The sequence below is a fragment of the Pseudopipra pipra genome, chromosome 1 (genome assembly GCF_036250125.1).
Source record: "Pseudopipra pipra isolate bDixPip1 chromosome 1, bDixPip1.hap1, whole genome shotgun sequence".
Lineage (NCBI taxonomy): Eukaryota > Metazoa > Chordata > Aves > Passeriformes > Pipridae > Pseudopipra > Pseudopipra pipra.
In genome coordinates this window covers 18,964,871-18,983,354 of record NC_087549.1, presented here as the reverse complement: position 1 = coordinate 18,983,354, position 18,484 = coordinate 18,964,871, and the positions used below count along the sequence as shown (strand labels likewise).

At 39.5% G+C, this 18,484-nt stretch overlaps 1 protein-coding gene across 1 annotated transcript in view; it reads left to right on the top strand.

The window, feature by feature from the left end:
* The window catches only part of OXR1 (oxidation resistance 1), a 263,034-nt gene that overhangs the window by 16,956 nt on the left and 227,594 nt on the right, over window positions 1-18,484 (top strand). The window lies entirely within an intron of this gene.

Sequence of the window (18,484 nt, the reverse complement as noted above, 5' to 3'; positions counted from 1 at the left end):
GAGCATTTCACCACTGCGAAGGTGGCGTGCAGCACATCATGTCCTGGCACATTGCTTCTTGCAATTAGTGGGCAGATACTCTGGAAAGCATAATGAGTAGCTCTATAGGAGACTGAAGCATCTGTCTCTCACCTACTTGCTGTCTGCGCTTCATGTGCCTCACACCCCTGACATCAGTGTAGCCTTGCATCACTAGTAAAGCTGACTTGGACTTCTGGATGTGGCCATCAGACAAGGTATTTTGGATCTTGCCTTCAGGTGTTTTAGTCCTTCACTGAATCTGTCGTTACTCAGCGTGGTAGAATGCCAACTGCTGGTGTTTTAATTCACTCTAAATAACAACTGAGTTCATTGAAGTGAGTAGAACTACTTAAATAATTAGGAGTAAATCTGTAAACTGAGTTGCAAAATCTGATTCAAGGTAAGCTGAAAGAGATTTAAAGAGAAATAGAACAGCCGTCTTGCAAACCACTACCTTTTCACACACATGCATGTGTGTGCACGCATACATGTGTGCACAGCACCTTACTAGTGTCTCTGATGGAAATTTGCAGTCAGTTGCAATTTGGCTTAGCATGCTCTACTGCTGCCCAATATTCATAGAAAGGCTTTGGATCATAGAATGATCTATTTTTCTGTGGAAAATTATTTGCTGTAAACCTTTTTGTTGTCTCCTTTTCTCAGCTAATTCTAATGACTATGACTGACTTTAATGGCTTTAAACTGAAAGAGAGTAAGTTTAGATTAGATATTAGGAAGAAATTCTTTACTGTGAGAGTGGTGAGTCATTAGAACAGGTTGTCCAGAGAAGTTGTGGATGCCCCATTGCTGGAAGTATCCAGGGCCAGGCTGAATGGGGCTCTGAGCAACCTGATCTAGCAGAAAGTGTCCCTGCCCATGGCTGGGGGATTGGAACTAGATGGTCTTTAAAGTCCTTTCCAACCCAAACCATTTTATGGTTCTGTGACTTCAGTTCAGCTTCTCTAGCCATTTTAGGTAAATAAAATAGAAAATCAATGACAGCAATGATTGATCTGCCTATGATATAGAGAACTAGGAAACAGTTTGCAGTATTAAAGACTTGAGTGTTTCCTGGTTATATTCAGTTTCTGTTTTGGAAAAACAAGATGTCATAAATGGCAGAGTTAAGGAGAGAACTGCAGAAGAAAGATAAGTAAGTAATGACAAAATAAAAACCACATAATGGAAAGTTATTTATTTTGGTTCCCTAAACATGGTAGAGAATGAAAAATGTTTACCAGTGTTCACAACTAAAAAGAGAACCAGGTTGTTCTGCCTTTCTTCCCTTCCACTGCCATTGTAAACAGTCACTCCTAACTGACTCTCTCAAACAGTTTTGTGTTTTTAGGCATTATCTTGCACGCCATCATGCTACTACATGCTGCCTTCCCTACTGAGAAACTATTATAGCACAGTGGACAATAAAGGCTGCCTGCTGTGATGAATGTTGGCTACCCAAGGGCAATGACATCCTTCCTTACTTCACTTCTGAGTTGCTGACTGTGCTTCCCAGCAGACCTATATGAAAGAGCTTAAGAATAAATTGATCCTCAGTTTTGTTGCTTATCCTTACCTGGTGAAATAAATAATAATAAAAAAAAAATTAAAAAAAGGAAGAGTGTTGCATTTTATTGTTTTGTACAAAGTAACCAACTAACAAAATCAATTTTGTTAACAAGTAAAAGATGCAAGTTAGGACAAATGGCAGAAAAATGTTAGTTTAGTCTTCTCTACAGAGATTGATGATTTTATTTTTTATTTTTATTTTTTCCCAGGGCTTCAAAAATGTATTTCAACATCTGACTTGTGTATGGTTGCTCCAAGCTGCTCATACATAAGGCTGATCAAGACTTCTTATTGATCAGACTTTGATTTCTTCTCTAAGGCAAAATAAACCCGATAATGCTGCATTTATCTTCTTGTAGGAATATTCTTTTAATGTATTTAGATAATTGCAGCAGTAGTTTTATCAGTTCTGGAGGCATTTGGAATTTCAAAGTATTTCTAAGGGTCAGTTTGCTTCTATTGTAGTTGTCTGATGCTTGATTTTCATTTATTTTACATTTAACTTTTGGTTTGACTGGTGTCTTGAAAAGTTTGTGACACAAACCATAGCATTGTGATTATAAAGATTTTGCAAAAATCCTCAGCTGTTGTTGTATTCTTTAGTTTTCAAATGCTGTTTTTAATTTATTTTTCTTTCAAAAAGAACACTGCTATGACATTGTCCCTCTCAACAGAGGAAGGATGGATATGAGGGTGAAAGAAAAAAGTCAGGGTCATTTCAGTTATCCTACAACAATAATTTCCTGATCTCTGGTGTTGACGTGCTATGTTTTTGTTACAAGAAAGCTACACTAGGCTTTTCCCTGTTTCCGTCTAATGGGCTGTTTCTAAATCTTTCAGGTTCTGCTATGCAACAGACATTTAATTCCTCAGGGTGCAAAGGCAAGCAGGATGGCCTATTTATTGCTTGTGTCTTTCTCGCAAAAGCTGCCATTAAGGCTGACTTTATTGAAGTTGCAGGCTCTTACAGAGTAGTGACATGGACATGCATGCTGTTGTCCAAAAAGAAGATTCCAGTATCTAGAACCTGGGAAAAGGGATGCTTTCCAAAGATTCTTAAACAGCTCTAGTAAGTTTTGATTTAGAATAATGTACCAAGAAAGAGATGAACGAACAGTCACTTGTGCACACTGAGTAATAGTCTCAACTTTTAAATTAGGTGTGCCAGGATTTGGAGCCTGCCTGCACATTACCTGATATTCTGGCTTGCTAAAGACTATGGTATCTCTATAAATGGGATTTCCTGGGCTAAGATCCCAGTGTGAGGTTTTTGCACTTTTTTTAGCAGATACTCTCAACGGAGTCCTTTGAAGCAGTTTCACCAGGTGAATCTGACCCACTTCAGGAGATTGTACCCCAAATTCTTGAGCTTGACCTGTATTCTTAACCAGTTGTAATCAGTTTCCCATATTACCCAAAATGCTTTTTCTGTTTGCAAAATCCTGTAACACCTACATTATCCTTCAAAAGAATTATTTTCAGTTGTTCTAGTAGCTGTCATTTACAGTCACAGCGATGTGCCAGAGCCAATAAATATGAGTCTTACCTCTTGTGATACTCTATTCCTAAAAATGTCCTAGAAAAAAGAAGTTGCAGATCATATGTTTGAAGCTAGTTTGGCAACCAGGGACCTAGTCTTTGTTACAGTTAGCTAATATCTGGGCACCTGTCTCCAAAACCCTGCAGAACAATCATCTGTGTTTGGCATATCTGGAATCCAGAGGGGCTGTCATCTGAGCTGGTGTGCTGATCGGGATTCATGAGCTCCCAGCACTTCAGGAAATGCAAACCTGTGACTAATGTCTCCTACAAAAAAGTTCTAGCTTGACATAGTGGTTTAAGGTGCTTCTCAGGTATGCATCCAAGTATTTTGAGAGAATTTCAGTGGATTTGAGGCAAGAAGGAGCTTTCCAAAGAAAAACATTAAGTAAAATAGGTGCAATCTAAAGTTCATGGTTTCTTCTCCCGAGGACTTGTATTTCAGTGTTGATAATGTACTCTTCTGTCATAGTGAAGATTTTGAGAGCTAAACCGAAGATAAGCATGTAGTAATCTAGTTTTGCTACTTTGTTTCCTCATAGAAGTCCACTAATGACTTCCAGAAAACCAAACTCCAGTAGAATAATAATAGTAAAAAGAGATGGGGAAAAAGGTGGTTGATTCTTGTGACATGGGGCAAGTGCAGTACTCACAGGTGGTGGTGTAACTCATGACTGTGAGCTATAGGCTGTTAAGTATTCTGCTAATCCATGTGTTTGATTTAACGAGTAAAAAAACATTCACCTAGTACTTTCTTGGAGATTTTACTTTATCCCTACAAAATAAAGTTTCTGAATCTCCAGCAGATCGCTGCACTTCCATCAGTTTACACAGTTGGGTGCCAGTGCATGTTTTGTTTCTCTCTACCTGTCCTACAGGCAACATGCTGGTATGCAGCTTTGAACTTCAGATATGGTTGTTTGCATACCAAAGGAAAACCTTTGGTTGTGGAGAACCCTTGGTAGTTTCTACTGGACATCAAAATAATGACATGTAATGCAGAGAGGACTATGCATGCTTATAGATCTCATGACTGACCCTTCATTTTTCCCCCACTAATGCCATCCAAGAGATACTACCAAAACTTCCCAGACAGTTGGAATGAGCTGGGGATTTTTTTTTGTGGCGTTTGGTTTTTTATTTTATTTGTTTGTTTGTGTTTCCCTTTCAGTCAGACCATAAATCTTGTACTCTTGGCAAAAAGGTTTTTTTCTTCTTGCAGAGATTTGGTGAAGTATTATACCAGTAGCTGCCAAAAGACATCTCTCCAACTCTTGTATTTTGTCTTGGAAGAGGACCAATTTCCTTGTCAGATTTTGGCTAGTAAAATGACTACATGCAAAGTTCCTTCCCTGCTCTTTTTTAATTTCAGCAAATTATGGGGACTATTGAAATTAAACTAAAACTTGCTACTGCATCTTTGCATTGATTAGACCTTTTATAATGTCTTTGTTGTGCTGCTATAAACCTCTTGCAGCAATAGGAATACCATAATGGGTGAATCGAGGAACCCTCATTTAAGCAGTAGACAGACGCAAGTGTTTATACTAAGATCTGTAATTCCCACATTTAGCCTTCTGCTGGGAGAAGTTAGATACCATGCATAATTTTCTTGGAACATAGATTCAAATGTCAAATGTCAAAAATATCTTATTTTTTATTAATAAACTATTTGATATGAGTAGCCTTATAGGCTGTTCATTCTAACAGTGTATATGGTCTGAAAGATGTTCTTCTATACTTAAAGGGATCGTGTTAATACTTAGCTTTAATTCATGGTGTCTAATCTGCTGTCTTGCTAATCATAAATTTAGCAAGTCCAAAGTGGTGGGCAAAGTGTGTCCAGGGGTGCATCAAATACAGCATGACCAGCTGGGCAAAGGAAAGGATTATCCCATTGTGTTCAGTGTTGGTGTGGCCTCACCATTTAAGAAGGATGTGAAGGTCCTTGAATGTGGCCACAGGAGGGCAACACACCTGGTGAAGGGGCCTGGAAGGCACATCCTGTGAGGAGTGGCTGAGGACTTTGGGGCTTGTCTAGTTTAGAGAAAAGGAGGTTGAAGGGCAACCTCATTGTGCTCTACATCTTCCTGAGGAGGGGAAGGGGAGAGGGAGATGCTGAGCTCTTCTCCCTGTTATCCAGTGACAGGATATGTGGGAATGGTTCAAAGCTGCACCAAGGGAAGTTCAGACTGGGCATTAGGAAGCATTTCTTAACTGAGAGGGTGGTCAAACACTGGAACAGGCTTCCTGGAGAGGTGGTTGATGCCCAAAACCTGTCAGTGTTTTAGAGGCATGTGGACAATGCCCTCAGTAACATGCTTTAACTTTTGTTCAGTCCTGCATTGATCAGGCAGTTGGACTAGATGATCACTGCAGGTCCCTGCCAACTGAACTATTCTATTCTGAAATATTTTCTGACTTGTTATTCACATTGTTGTGCTTTAACCCCAGTTATCAACCAAGCCCCACGCAGCCCCTCACTCACTGCTCCCCTGGTGAGATGGAGGAGAGAATTGGAAGAGTAAAAGCAAGAAAACTCATGGGTTGAGATAAACAGTTTAATAGCTAAGGTAAATGCCACATGTGCAAGCAAAGCAAAAAAAGACATTCATTCCCCACTTCCCATGGGCACACAGGTGTTCAGCCATCCCCATGAAGCAGGGCTCTGTGACAAGCAGGGCTCCATGACGGTGACTTGGGAAGACAAATGCTATCATTCTGAATGTCCCTTCCCATTCCTCCCTCTTCCCCCAGCTTTATATGCTGACCATGATGCCATATGTGGGATATCCCTTGGGGCAGTTGGGGTCAGCTGTCCCAGCTGTGTCCCCTCCCAGCTCCTTGTGCCTCCTCTCTAATGGGGTAGGGCAAAAAGCAGGAAAGGCCTGGATACTGTGTAAGCACTGCTCAGCAATAAGGAGAACATCCCTGAATTATCAACACGGTTTTCTGCATAGAGCTAAAACACAACCCCATACCAGCTATGAAGAAAATTGACATTATCCCAGCCAAAAGCAGCACAAACAAACTTTAGGAGTTCTGTTCTCCCATCTTTATAAGCTACAGACATGTTTTTTTGTAACCTTCTTGGTTAACTGTCAGAGAAATGAGAAGATTCACTGGGACACATGGACGTGTGTTACTGTTTTTGTGACTCTGTGAGTCAGACCCTGTCTGTGATGAAAAAAATGGGATGAATGCACACAAATAATGAAGTGAACTGTGCAGTGCATGGCTGGACAGTTGGGGGAGGTGACAGTCCTCCTCCACTTTGCAGTGGTGTAGCCTCCCTTTGAGTACTGTGTGCTGTTTTGTGTGCCACAATATAAGAAGAATATGAGAGTTTTGAAGATGGTCAAGAATCAAGAAGGAAAGCCATATAAGGAGCAACTGAGGTCACTTGGCTTTTTCAGCCTGAAAAAGAGGAGACTGAGGGCAGGGCGGTGGAGGAAGAAAACTGAAGGCTGGAAGAGTTAAGAGACAAAAGGAGATGTCAAGAAAATATACAGGAATATCTTCCAGTCTAGGTGATTTTCAGAGCTTACCTGAAACTGTAAGAGATGGGAAAATCATTTCAATCTCTTATTATCTAGCTTGGTTTGTTCTTACCAGCTCTTGGCCTGAGGGCAACAAAGGTTAACAGCAGTGCAGTATTTCCTGTAGTTCTGTATGACAGTGAGCACAGTGATGGTGGTAAAACATGCTGCATTCAGATTACCTGTTCTAGCTTTAATGTCAAAGATATTTTGGCCCCAAAGATAATTGATGGACTAGGTATTTCATTATTTTTATTTATTAGTCAAACCTTAACTCATATGAACTTAATGGTTTTCACACTAAAAGATATAGAAAGCTGGCTGAAGCAATCACAGAACACATTAATGAATTCTTTGTGAGAAGTATATTATATTGCTGAGTTCCCTGAATTCACAAAATATGAGACAGGGAATAATTAGCTGTGTAGGAACATTAGGGAAAAAGCCTAAGGTATGAGTAGCAAGCTGAATGTTAGCTACTGATGTAGACTGATGAGGAAGAAAAAAAGAACATATCAAACTGGAATGTAGAACCAGTCTTGCAATAAATAATTCCTGTTTTACTCAGTCTGCATTGAATACGCTCTCCAGTTTCGGGCACCCATGGTTTAAAACATAAAGATCAGAAATCTAGAAAACACCTAGGGAAAAAAAAATTGAATTCTAGATTGATGTTTGGCCTAAAAAAGAGACACGCTGGGGAGACATGGGAAAATCACTGAAATATGTGAAGTGCATTTGTGAGAAAGAGGGTCAAGAATTTTTCTCTGTGTCTGCTGGGAAAATAACAAATAATCAGCTGGAGTTGTGGCAGGAGTTGTGGAGTTGTTTTCAGGAACAAATATCTAATGTTTACAATAGAAAGCTATATTTCAGGTTGTACAATCTCAATCCTTTGAGTTTTTTAAGAACAGGTTATAGTTAGGCCAATATATATTAGAAATGGCTTAAATGCATCATAGTTTGCTTTGAGGAAAGATTAAAAAATAAGTAGTCTCTTCAACTCTCTTCTATATTCACTAAATTTCTGACCCCCCTGTGACCCATTGATTCTTTGTTCCACCTGTCTGCCAAACAGAACCTTAACATAGCTGAGCATTTCTTTGTCTGATTTGAGTTTTGGGGTAATCCTCTCTTTTTCTCTTTAGTTTTTACTGACTTCGTAAAACAAAAATGTGTCCTCTAATGGTGTCTTCTGTGAAAGTTAATTTTTTAACTTCTGCTTGGGAAGAAAAATAGTAGGACTTGGTCTGTGCATCCTTAGGAGTGGGAAGTTAGAACTGGCTGCAGCCAGGATTCTTCAGAATAGGAGTGGGGGAGAGAAAGTAATGAAGAATCACCTTTAGGGGCCACAGTCATGTGTGAGCCTTTTCTGTTATGACAAATACACCTTAGCTACTGTTGTGCTTGGTGGGGTGAAAGCTGCATAGTGCCAAGATTTGGACTACTTTAGTTATTTACCAAACTGGAAGTATAACTTTTGATCTAAAAAACCTATTCACTAATTCTTACAGATCTGGCCCAAAATTTTGGTTTGAGAGTGGCACAGTCTATAGGCAGCAGTAGTCTTGGATCCAGTTCCAGCTGAGAACTTCACAGTATATATAGTCAGCTTTCTTCTTGAAAAGGAGCAGAAGTAGAAAACAGCAAAAATGGATATATATATATAAATTGTGAAAGGAAAATAAGGTACTGTAAATATTGTATATTGTAATTTCTGTATTTGTGGCTTTCAAAAGAGAGGACAAAAACCATTAATGTCATTAAATGAATGGCAGTGGGACCTCCACAGTGATTATGAATGAAAGGAATATTTTGCTGTTGATAACACAGGAGTAAATAGATAGACTTGACAGCTGATTAGGGGAGACTTTTAGTAAGTGAACTGAGAAGAGCATTTTTAATACAGTTAGGAAAATCTGCATCATCATATCTTGAGATATAGTCATCAACCAGCTAATGACTAAGCACAAATATACTTCACATTGTATTGAATAAATGTCACTCTCTTTTTATTTTCTTCCTTTTGAATAACACAGGCTATATTAAGTGAAAGTGCTTGAGTGCCTCTTCAATAAGAAATAGATATATTGAAATCACTGTTTTACATCATTCTGTACAGTTAAGTGACCTCTTTAATTTAGATATAAATTATCACTGGAGCTGTAGTTAAAGTAAAAGCCATTATCATAGCATTAGATTAAAAGTCAAAATTTGAAAAACAGAGTCCATATATTCTTAGGATGACTCTGCTACTGTTACTGTGTCTAGCATCTGTAATCAGGTACAAAAAAAAACCTGTTATGCCTCTTTTTATGATGATAGCTAATAAACTTGTGCTTGACATATTTGGCTTTACCTGTCCAAGTTGTACTCACTCTACTCCTGTTTGAATTAGGTCAGATAACTACAGCCAAAGCTCATTGCTATTTCTCCATCCTCCAAAGGTTTCTACCTTTGTCTGGCTGACTAGAGACTCGGGTCTGTATTTTTCTGTTCCGTACTATTGATCACGTTTAGCTGCCATTATTTTATTCTGAGGAGAGAGGGCTTTTATCTGTTAAAAAATACAAAGCTTGCGAAATACTGAACTTAGCTTACAGTACCACTACATTTGGTAATAGTGCAAAAGTGTACAGGAAAGAGAGCAATTCATCAGCTTTGGTCCCAGGAATTGTTTTATCTCTACATCTTTATTTATGTGGAATGAATTACGATCCCTGCAGTCCTCCCTCTGCTGCTGTAAATTATATAACTGTTATATTTTGTCTGCAGCATTAACAAATGATATATAGAAATCTGGTTCGCAGTATCTCAGATGGGCTTGTAATCAGATGAAAATAGGACTGGGTTTGTACGACGAAGATTTGATAGTGGGGAAGCTGCAGGGGTGAGTTCTCTGAGAAGACATCAGGAGCCATCCCAGTGGCTCACAGAGCTAGTTCCAGATGTTCCAAGGTGGACCCGCTGCTGCTCAAAGCTGAGCCCATCAGTGATGTGGTGGGGCACCACATATAACAATTATAAGAAAGGGTAAACAAAGCTGTGGGGCAGCTGTGGGAGAGGAGTGAGAGGTGAAAAAAGAGAAAGAAAGGAACAACTCTGCAGACACTAAAATCAGTGAAGAAGGTGGGGGAGGAGGTGGTCCAGGTGAGAGCAGAGATTCCTTGCAGGCTGTGGAGAAGACCAGAGGGAAGCAAATTGTCCTCCTTCGGTGCATGGGGAACCACGATGGAGCAGATATCGACCGGGCAGCCAGTGGAGCAGCCCATGCCACAGCAGATGCGTGAGTTCTAAAGGAGTCTGCAGCCCATAGAGAGCCCATGGAGAGGAGACCATGCTGGAGAAGGTCTTCTGGCAGGACCTGTGACCTGCAGGGGATTCATGCTGGAGCAGTCCATTCCTGAAGGACTGCACCCCGTGGAAAGGACCCACATTGAAGCAGTTCTGGAAGAACTGCAGCCCATGGGAAGGATCCATGTTGGAGCAGTTCATGAAGGCCTGGATCCTGTGGGAAGAACCCCATGCTGGAGCAGGAGTGGTGGAGACAAAGCATTATGGGGTGACCCCAACCTCTATTCCTCATCCCTCTATGCTGCTTGAGAGGGGAGATGGAAGCCAGGAGTGAAATTGAGCCTGGGAAGTATGGAGGAATGGTAGAAACTTCATCAGGCTTTATAAATCTTTGTAAACAAAGAAAAATAATGAAAACCTGATCAGTCCTGGCTACTCTCTCTGAGTCTTCTCTGCATGCATGCTGTTCTCTGTTCATAGGCACATCCACTGCTTAATTAATAATAAATTATTGATAGTCCAGAAATTGTGCCTAGAGAAGGACAAGCAATTTTTAGCAGTCTTTTTTTCCCCCCATGTTAGGTTTCCAAAGAACTTAGATTTTAAGGTGATCTAAGGGATGTAAAGGAATGTCCCTTTATCCTGAAACCATAGGAAAAGAAGCTGAGTGTGCTGCGGCAAAGGTGAAGGAGGGCAAAATACCCCAGGCAAATGGTTGTTTGTTTTTTTCTGTCTCATTTAAAAATCAATACATTTCTTTAGCATGCTCACAGAGAGCATGAGAGGAAATTTTTTCTCTCCTATTGCAATAGTTAGGGTTTGTCTTGAATTGCCTACAGGCAGAAGTGGATGATCTAACAGGGAATGAGCGATAAAGCACAGCTACATCTCTGCATTGAATATACTATGTGGATTCTGTGGCAGAAGCTACACTTAGTTATGACACCAGAAGATACATATATGGTATTTTAAAATGTAGGAAAGGAAAAGAAGCAAAAGAAAGAAAATGAAAATGAAGTATATTTTGAGGCATTGTGATATTATTTTAAAGAATAAAAGATGAGGCTTTAAAAACAAGGGATGAGGGAAGAATTATCAGTGGAGGTCACGTGAGCTGTCACTGGGATGAGGAGGCAAATTCATAATTCTTTGTTGTTGTTTTAAAACCAGAAATATTTAACCTCATTTTGGAATAAGAAAACATCTGTCATGGAAACTGTATGATTCAAATGAAAAGCATACAGCAATAATAATAATGCATACAGCAATAATAATGTAATTAACTTGTAAAGAAAAAACTAGAAGTGTAAGAAGATTAAATTAACAGGATTGCAAATGTAATCATAACAGATAATAGTATCAAATCTTTAGCAACTATGTGGTTGCTGTAAAAGTCTGCTGATAGATGAAATAATCATCATAATCAAATATATGAAGTTAACTTCTATATTTCTAAAATCCTTCAGATATCAGAAAAAAAAATTAATGAAAAAATAAAAGGTTAATACTTCTGAATGACCATAATGTTGGCTGCCCTCATGATTTACATTACTAAAATAAATTGTTTATTAAACTGTTGATACTGAACTGACCTTTGATCAACAACAGGTGGCAGTCAGGCTTATTTCACGGCATAAGAATTGCTGTTAAGGATTTCATTTACATTTCAGATAAATCAATCTTTACATTAGTAACTACATTTCAGCTCTTTTATTTTTCTTTATCATTTATTTTCTTAAGAATTCACTAATTAGTTATCTCCAAGAACTGCCAAACTAAACCTTTAATTGCTTATTTGAATTGTAAAGTGTACTTCCTTCAAGAGTTAGGGTAATTAAACAAAACAAACCAAAAAAAAATCAAGCTCATCTATATAGACGATAAATGTAATTTTTGTTTCATAAAGGTTTGGAGAAATTATTTCTTCTAATTTTGGCATAGTTGCACAATATACTAAAAACGCTGAAATAAGTGATCTGAGGCAGAGTTTGATAGAGCTTAAGGCCAGAGGTAATCAATCTCACTGTATCCACAGGCCATTACATTTCTTCTACATTAACATACAGGTTAATCCTGTATGATCCCCTTAACTAGACATAGCTTGAGTTTTTTGAAGCACAGCTTTTGGGAAGATATTGTGATCCTACATCAGTATCCTATTATACTGCAAAGGACTACTTGCTGTAAAACCATCTCACATTGCTCTGTGCCTTAAGTTTTTTTACAGTGCTGTGTAAATTAAAAATTCAGGTGACATTTTCCTGCTTTCTCTGTTTCTGTGTATCCGTGTATCACTCAGCTCCTTTTGTCTGTGTAGTTCAGACCATTAAATTAAAATAGTTTCTGCAATTCCCCAAGTATGGAAGAGAACAGACATCTACAGGAGAAGGCCACTGTTTTCAAGTCAGAGGGCAGAAGAAAAGCACTGACCTACCTACCAAACATGTTCTGCTGTAGGTGATCTTATCTGAAAGAGTGTTGAGAAGTTTATCAGAAGTTTTTTTTCCCTAAGCTTCAGCAAATCACTTTTAATCACAATAACTTTTAATAAGGTATGGTAATTCAATAAGGTATGCTATAGCACTGAGACACACTGAATACCAAGATTACATGTTTTTCTCTCTGATGGCATTCAGTAGAATTACTCAAATATACGAAAGTACAGTTTAGCTACATAAAGGTAGTTTGGTTTAGTGGGAGATCTAGCTGAGAACAGGGAAGTGTTTGAGTAGTATTGCAATCTTTTGGAGGGGCATGTCAATACAGAGGCCTTTGGGATGTCAGTATGAAGAATTTAGAACAATATATTTGTTAAAGATTGGATGGGCATTTCACGACACACTTGTGAAGTTGGAATAATATTTAAGAATCTTAGATTCTTTTACAGTACTAGTAATGTGTTGGTTTTGTTGGGTTTTTTAAGTTATTATGATTAGTGAAGTACAGCAGTGACTTATTTTGGTAAGTGGAGAAATTTTGTTTCAATTGAGTGATTGCTTTGCAGCAAGGACAGAATTAAGAATATTTCTAGTTAACTTCATGCTTTACTTGTCTGGTGATTTGTTTCACAGCAGTCTTTTTCCAGAGATAGTCTGAATTAACTGACTGCTGAGTCTCTCTTAGATTTTTCCTTTACATTTTATTGCAAGCATGACACTTACATCAAAAGTTAGCACATATTTTCTTTAATGTGGCAGTATATCAAAGATTTCCTGAAGTGCAAAAATTGTTTCATTCCCATTAGCTCTCATTGTCACTTCATCATAGTGTATCTTATGTAAGCATGGCCATGTTTGTTTTTAGTTGCCTAAGTACTGAACTAGAGTTCTCTCTCTCCTTTCTAATTTTACACTTTATTTCTTCACTTGTTTTCTTCTGCGAAAAGAAATCTTTGAAACAGTGATGCTGCTAATAAACTTCTTACATATTCCAGGTGTCCCCAGTGATATGAGCACTGAAGTCATGTGCTTCCCATTCTTTAGGTTATTTCTTTTGAAGTGGTAAAATTCTACATATACATCTTTTAATTTCAAAGGTAAAAATTCTCAAAATCTTTGGCTTCTGTTGTTGTATTGTGATTCAGTGTTTCCCATTGCCTGTGGACAATATTATGCTCTGCTCTTAATTTTCAAGGCTTACTGGGCATAGTAGTGTTTCAGTTTTCAGAATTTTTCTCATCTGCTTATTGCCCCCTCCTGGATTTCAATATTTTTAAATTCAACTAAGTCAGGTTTACAGTTGGATATTTGTAGTTCCTGTTTGCTGCTCTTGGTCCTCATCTGTAAATATACTGAATCTACCTCTTCTGAGAGGAACTTAATGTAACTGTTTTTGTAACCTTTCAGAACAGAAATTTTAAAGTGTTTTCTTCTTGGTGTTTCCTTAAAGCAGAAAATAATCTTTTATCCTGTTGTTGCACCAGCATTATATTTTAATTACCCCAGCTTCAACCATCATTTCACATCCCCTTCCATTTTTTAACTTCTTTATACATAGACTTATAGGATCTTGGGATAACTCGAGTTGGAGGGGACCTCAGAAGGACTCTAGTCCATCCTCCTGCTCAGAGCATGGTCAGCTGTGAGATCAGTCCTGGTTGTTCAGAGCTTTATTTAGATGGGGTTTAAGAAATTCCAATGGACAATGCTGCACAACCTCTCTGGGCAATATGGTCAGTGCTCAACTGAACTCTCTCCAGTTCATCAATGTCCTTGCATCGAGGGCAGGCTGCAGAACTGGGTGCAGTATTTCAGGAAGAGTTTGATGATTTTTCAATAAAGCAGTATGATCCCTTCTCTCTGTCTGCTGGCCATGCTCCTGCTAATAAAGTCTGGAATGCTGTTCACTATCTCTGTGCCAGGACACTCTGCCGACTCATGCTCAACTTGCTGCCCTTCCAGCCAGGCAGTGCCCAGCCTGTGCCATTGCAAGTGTTTTTCCCTTCCTAAGTACAGGACTTTGCATCTGTCTGTCCATGCTGAATTTCATGAGGTCCCTGTCAGCTTGTGTCTCCAATCTGTCCAACCCTCCCTGGGTGCCCTTAAGCATATCAACTCGTCTCCCCTAATATGGTCCCATCTGCAAACTGGATGACACTGCATTCCGTTGCTTCCTGCAGGTCATTGATAAATATCTTATTTTGTAATTCTGTATGAACATTTTTTGCCATACTTTTCACTATAATAGAGTTATAGTTAAGAGAAAATATTTTTATTCTTGATACTTGTGCTCAGATTTGCATGGGTTTGAGCAGTCAGTGTGAATCTCAGTTATTTATGCTTAAGTATATCTGGTGCAAATGAAAATGTTCTCTGAGTTTTTGTGCCAGTTTTAATGACATCTTTAAGATATCATTTTAGAAATAGCTATTGCTTCTAATTTCACTTTGGAAGTTGTAGAACTTTGTCTGCAAGCAGATAGATGCTTTGTCGCATCTGCTACAGTGCAAAATGACCCTTTTTACTTAATCAGCCTTTCTTAGCAGTGTAATGCAACTGTTTGCAAGAAAGTAAGGATGGTTCTCTCAGGCTGTTATGCCACTTTGTCCTGAGGACAGTACCTTCCATCGGAGAGGCAGTGGGTTCAGCTGAAAGGCAGCAGCTGACACAGTTGCCTTTGCTAAGCCAGTGAAATGCTATGGGAAACATTTTTATGCAACACCAAAAACTCTATACAAAGGAAAAAAGGTCCAAAGTCCAAATAAATGTCTCATTTAATATATTTGTTGACTGTATCAGTCTTTTTTTTTCCCTGAAAGAATATAGTTGTGCCTAGAGGGAATGGAAGGTGATAATGCCAGCAAAGTTTCTGCTGAGGTCAGTAGCAGTGTGGGGTTAATGGTTGAACTTGATCTTAAAGGTTTTTTCCAACCTAAATTCATCTGTGATTCTCTGACTCTGTATCCAATGCCTTGCTCTTCCTATTTCTGCACCAGTCACCTTCAAGGGAAGTTGCTTCAGCTACTCATCAATTTTATACCTGTTGTCCTGTTTTCTGAGAAACTGCAGTACCTTATGTCATCCCTAAAATTATTATTTATATCCAAGAAGAGATAGGAAGCACTAAAGCCATTCAGAGTTCTTACAAACATAAAACCAGTCATACCTACTAATTTTAGATGCTTGTGAATGGTGCTTTTGAGTGGAAATGGAGACGATCATCAGTTGATCGAATAAACTGGGATTAAAATTTTCAGTGTCCAAGTTCCACTAATGCTTTTGTGATCATAAGTGACTGTGTAATTTTCAAATACGGGAGCTGGGCTTCCAGGTCACAACCTAAATACTTATGAAAATTCTGAAAACCTTGCTATTTCTAAAAGAAAAGGAATGCCTGACTCAGGTACCCATTTATGCTCCACATTGTATAATCAGCTGTCTGAATGGCTTAAGATACTTAATGTGTGCATTGGGGCAGAGGTTGAGTTGCAGTCCTTAATCTCATCCATGTTCCATCTCTGAGCTGCATATCTGACAGTGTAGGCATAGCTTAGACACACAGGGAATGTGTATGCCCCAAATCCATTGATTTTCAATTGTAGTGGACACTTGGCTTACTTAAAGCCTTTAGAAATTCCCAATCAAGACAGCTAACTTGAAGCATGCATTTGTTATGCTCGAAAAGTAGAGGGACTGATGTTACTGAGTGGCAGGGAGAATAATTGCATGGGAAGGAAAATGTACTTCAGGCTGATGATATTTGTGCTGCTTGCCCAGCTGCAAGGCTGTGATTCTGGAACAAGAGGGCATGGAAAGGAAGAGGGAGGTTCCCTTTGATTCTTTGCAGCTGTACAAGTTAAGGAGAAACACTGAAACCAAAAAAACCCTACACAAAACAGAAAAGAAAGTGCTTTAAGAGCAGCTGTTAAATTGAGACAAAAATGTCATTGCCCAAACTCATAATGAAATATAGTGCTGTGAAAATATCACTTCCTCGCCTGCAAGTAACAAGACATTTTATCTTGTGTCATTTGATATGATCTGACATGGAGATGTGAAGTCCCCTTGAGCATCTTACGAATTTAGGAGGGAATTTATAGACAAAAATCTGCCTGTCAGTCAAGATCATGTAATCACAGCTTGTTCCCGGTGAACAAAACATTTGTGTTTAGATAGCACATTTACATTTAAAAATCAACAAAACTGGGATAGAATGTTTGAATTTGTAAGCTATATATTTTTGCTTTAAATTGAACATTTGAGATTAGGGCAGAAATGTTTCATTAGCATCAATATTACATTTTGTGGGGGCAGTGGGAGTATGAACTGACATTCATAAGGGGAGTGAACCAAAAACGGAAGCCGCTGCAGTCTTGTGGGAAGGGACGTGGTGGGAGAAGCTGGAGGGGCTGCTGCCTGCCTGCACTTTTCCAGTTGATACTTAGCTGCTCCTTAGGCAGTGAAGGGCCAGAGTGCTGTGAACAGGCTTGCAAAAGGGACTTGATTCGTGGGGCTGGGAGCATGCAGAGCACCCAGAGCACTGCCTGGGCTGTCGTCATAGTTGCTCTTCCCAGTTTGTGCAGCATTTTTAGTCTCTGCTTCCAGTTCTGCTGGGAGCTGCTTCTGGCTGCAGCTGGCAATGGCTGAATCCTCCTGTGGGAGGGCTAAGCTCATGGGGAGCAGCAGTGTCAGCCTCCTCACAGCCACTGGCACAGCAATACAAGCATCTCTGCTTAAAGTTGCCTGGGGTGGTGTGGAGGGTGTGCAGTGATGGTCTCAACACCCCACAGGGTATCTCCCTTGCCACCAGCTGCTGCTAATGTCCTTTGCATTTTGGAGGGCTTGGCTCGGAGGGCACATGGAGGGAGGCTACTGTTGGCCCAATGTGGGGCTGCAGAGCCCCTGGGGCCTCTCCTGGGCACAGGCACCCTGAACGATGTACTGACTTGCCTGGGGAAGGAGCTGCTGGAGGGCAGTGGTGCTATTCAGGGGGACCTGGGCAGGCCAAAGAAATGAGCTGACAGGAACCTCACAAAATTCAGCAGAAGCATATGCAAGTTCTTGCCCATGGGGTGGAATAACCTTGTGTAAAACGATGGCTGGGGACCAAGTGCCTGGGAAGCAGTGGTGCAAAAAGGGATCTGAAGGGCCTAGTGAACAGGAGTTTGCATGTGAGTCAGAGGCATGCCCTTACAGCAAAGAAAATCACCTGCTTCCCTCAGCTTCATGGGCAAAAGTGTAGCCAGCAGGTCAGGAAAAAATCCTTCCCCTCTACTTGGTATTTGTGAGACTGACTGTGGAGTACCATGTCCAGTTTTGGGCTCCCCAGAACAGGAAGGGTGTTGACTTACAGAGCCCAAACAAGGTGGTCAAGGGGCTGTAGCAAAGGGCATACAACACAAGGCTGAGAGAACCGGATCAACTCAGGCTCAGAAAAGATGGCCAAGAGACCATCTTAGTGCTGTCAGTGAGTACTTGAGTGGAGGACACAGAGGAAATCGATCTAGATTTTTCTCAGAGGTATACAGTGATATGATGAGGCAGTGGATCCAAGTTGTAACATAGAAAATTCTGATTAGGTATTAGGAAAATATTTTTACTGTGAGGGTGGTGAAGTACTGGAACTGGTTTCTGAAAGAGGCTGTGGACATGTTCAAGACTCAAGTGGACATATTTCTGAGTAACCTGATCTAATTATACTTACTTTCAGCTGAGGGCTGGGCTAGGCAGTTCCTCCTGACCTAATTATTCTTCTATAATATTTTCATATTTTTATATTTATATAAAAGTTGGAATTTCTTTTTGTTGAAATAATAACATTTCCCGAGGTTAGTATTTAGTAGGCCCACATCAGGAAATTTCATATTGATATTAATATTTTCTTTCTGGAAAAATGACTTAATTTACTAAGCTAGTCATTCAACAAATTAAGCACCAAAGCGCAATTAAGATTTAAATGTATATAGCTGTGTTCAGCTTGGCAATTCAGGAAGACCTGTTTAGTTGCTTTAAGACACATGCATTTAACTCATGCACATGAATTTCATTGTAAAAGTCAAGGACTTTTAGATCCTGCACTGTCACATA